Here is a 3,499-nt window from a genome sequence, read left to right as displayed (position 1 = left end):
GCAAAACGGACACCTCTGGTCGAGTCAGGAGGTGTTGAAGCCTCCTATTCTAGTCTATGGTGCCACTCCGCAAACGCCCAGTCGGCTGCGACGCGGTTGCGGGGTGTTTGCGGAGCTGTAACACCATCCAAACTTCATTATAGGCGTTTGTGGGGCATTTTTAACGCTCAGCAAATGCATAGCAACCGCCGCTGAACCGCGCATGCAGCGTTTGCGGAGCGTTTGCCGAGCGTTAAAAACCGCTCCGCAAACGCCGGACCAACGCTTGCCAAACGCTATAGGGGAGTTTGGCAAGAGTTGGTAAAACAGTCAAGTGTGAACGAGCCCTTACTGATGCACAAATATTTTAGGTTTGATAGGAGCTTTTATCTCCAGAGACAAAGATGTTTATTTACTAAAGCTGGTTCATTCAGAATCTTGTGCACCTGCGCATGGTAGCCAATCAGCTTCTAACCTCAGCTTGTTTAATTAAGCTTTAGCAATGATTGGTTTCTATGCGGAAGTGCAAGAGATTCTGAGTGAACCAGCTTTAGTAAATAAACCCCATGGTGTTTCAACGATCGTCAAATTTGTGCCCACATAAGGTAACATATACATGGTTTGGTGGGAGAGCTCACTCTTCTTTGGACAAAGGAATCCATTTCGGAGTCGGATATGATGTGTTTCTCAGTAAATTGATGATCTTATTTTCAATATGCACTGTGGTCTTTTGGCGAGAGATTTTATTTATTATTTATTTATTTATCGAGTTTATATAGCGCCAAAGGGTTTGCTCAGCGCTGTACAATAGAGGGGGGGACAATACATGAAACAGTACAGTAACATCAAACAGCACACAAGGGGTAAGAGGGCCCTACTCTTTTGAGCTTACAATCTAGGAGGGAGGGGGTAGAGGTACAGGAGGAAACGGCTGTGGGGGATGGAGTGGTAGGAGGAGGGAAGGGCAGCGGCTGTTAGGTGAGGGTGGGGTAGGCTTCCCTGAAGAGGTGGGTTTTCAGGGAGCGCCTGAAGGTGAGGAGGGAAGGTGACAGTCTGATGGATTGGGGTAGTGAGTTCCAGAGGATGGGGGAGGACCTGGAGAAGTCTTGCAGTCGTGCGTGGGAGGAGGAGACCAGGGAGCAAGATAGAAGGAGGTCCTGTGAAGAGTGAAGGGTACGGGTAGGGTGGTACTTGGGAATCAGGTCGGTGAGGTAGTTAGGGGCAGTGTTGTGAATGGCTTTATAGGTCAGAGTGAGCAATTTGAATTTAATGCGTTGGGCAATGGGGAGCCAGTGGAGGGAGAGGCAGAGGGGGGTGGCAGAGGTGGAGCGGCTGGTGAGGTGGATGAGTCTGGCAGCTGAGTTCAGGATGGTCTGAAGCGGGGAGACCATCCTGAACTCTCCTGAGAGATCTTTTAATACCCTAATAACAACAAATGTAATCCTAAATTTACTGGCAGATGGATATGCTCTGTATAGGAAGTTTTCGATAGAGAGGCAATAGGGCTGAAGGGAAGGATCCTTGCGCATAGCTATGATCATCCCATTATTACAAAGGCTTATTTAGAAGCCAAGAATACTCAGAGGAAGAATCTTTTGTGGGATCACAGACCTCAAGAATATCATGATCAAACTCATTTTTTTTTTTTTAAGTCCGCGAACGTGCGAAAAAAACGAAAAACCCGTAAGTGTACAAAAAAACGTGCCAGTGCAAAACCAACATAAAAAAGTGCACTTAGGGGTGTGCTTTGTCCACCCCCTGAAGGGGTTGGATCTCTACCCTGATCCCCCGGAGCACGAAGCTCCTGACAGGAACAAGGTTCCCATGTGGTCCACCTAGCCCAGGGGTAGGCAACCTGCGGCTCTCTAGCTGTTGTGGAACTACATTTCCCATGAGGCATTGCAAAGATTACAAAACTGACAGTTACAGCTATGACTTGCAGAGGCATCATGGAACTTGATGGAACTTGTAGTCCTGCGGCTCTCAGGTTGCCTACCCCTGACCTAGCCAAAAGGCCTGGCGGACCCCGTTCCTTGTGGCCAGCCTAAGCCAGCCACCAAGTACTTGGTAAGGGGGCTCTCCCGAAGAGAAAACCCCCTAGGGATAGGGGAGGAAGGAACCAAAAGGCCACACATCCTCCCCCTAGACTTCAGGGTAGGCCCGAAGACCCACACCCTACCGTCCGTGAGAAAAAAACACACACAAAAGTGAAAAAGTGACAAATGTGGGAGGTAAAATAAATTAAATAAATAAATAAAAATAAAAAAGTGGCCGTGCAATTGTGCACTGGCTAGGCCCTGAGGCCCGTAGCAAAAAAATTGCCCTGGACTTAGCCAAAAGGCCTAGCCCTAAAAGGCACAGTGCAGAAAAAGTGTTTGAAACAGTGACCATGTGCACGTTTCACACATTGGGGTCCCACACCCAAATGTTACTAGGAGCACACCTGAGGCGACCACTCTCAGGGGGCACTGGTTCGCGGACTTTCTGCCTCCCCCGCCCCTGGCCAGACAAAGTAGATCCGTTCAAATCAGGAGGTACTGGGCCCCTCTGGCGTTCCTGGGGGGAATTACTCCCGGGTCCCAACAGCCTGTGGGCACCTCGGTTTCTGTTCCGCCCTGTATTAACCATCAGGACCCCCATCCTATCAGCACGGGTACTATACAACCAATCATTCCCGCAAAGCAGGAATGATGGTGAAGCACCCCTACTGGACACTGATAAGAACAGATACTACACTTGATCTTAGCCAAAAGGCTGAGAAGTGATCAAACTCATGATCAACTCCAACCTGTTACTTTTTCCCTGCTATAGTCCACAACAGGGGCGGACTGACAACTCATGGGGCCCCTGGGCAATAGGGGATCATGGGGCCCCTGTGTCCTTGCCCAAACTCAAAAAAGCCTATGAAAAAGGTACCAGGGGCATCTCATGGGGCCCCCTACAGACCCTGGGCCCTCAGGCAGTGCCCGAGTTTCCAAACTCAGTCCGCCCCTGGTCCAGAATGTGATGAAATTAAGCATTTTGTAGGCAGATATACAGTATACCTATTCCACATGGGGAGATAGACCTAAGGCAGGGGTAGGCAACCTGCGGCTCTCCAGCTGTTGCTTGACTACAAGTTCCATCATGACTTTGCAAGTCATAGCTGTAACTGTCAGTTTCGTAATGTTGCAGTGCCTCATGGGAAATGTAGTTCCACAACAGCTAGAGAGCCGCAGGTTGCCTACCCCTGACCTAAGGGTTTGTGGCAAAATGGGCATGATAGGTAACATTTTATCTTCTAGTTTGCTTTTCTGGTAGATTCACACACAATTCATCCATACACAAATGGTAATATATTTCAGATTAAGCAGCTGGTGAACTGCACAAGGAGATACGTGATATATGTCATTTCATATGAGATATGTAATAAACACTGTCTTTTGCATTCTGAATGTTTTATCCTGATTTTTGTTTATCTCTTCAACAAAGTGGCTGTGATTAATTAGTCAATGTACTTTTCCCCCTGACCACCCCATCC

The 3,499-nt window shown here is 48.3% G+C and overlaps 1 pseudogene; it reads right to left on the bottom strand.

Annotated features, from left to right (window-relative positions):
• Positions 1-2,582: 2,582 nt before the first annotated feature.
• LOC149458303 (U2 spliceosomal RNA) lies at positions 2,583-2,745 on the bottom strand (annotated as a pseudogene).
• Positions 2,746-3,499: the final 754 nt, after the last annotated feature.

This window comes from Staurois parvus, unplaced genomic scaffold (assembly GCF_062004578.1).
Source record: "Staurois parvus isolate SC_StPar_1 unplaced genomic scaffold, SC_StPar_1.0 ptg000288l, whole genome shotgun sequence".
NCBI lineage: Eukaryota > Metazoa > Chordata > Amphibia > Anura > Ranidae > Staurois > Staurois parvus.
This window is presented reverse-complemented; position numbering and strand designations above follow the sequence as displayed.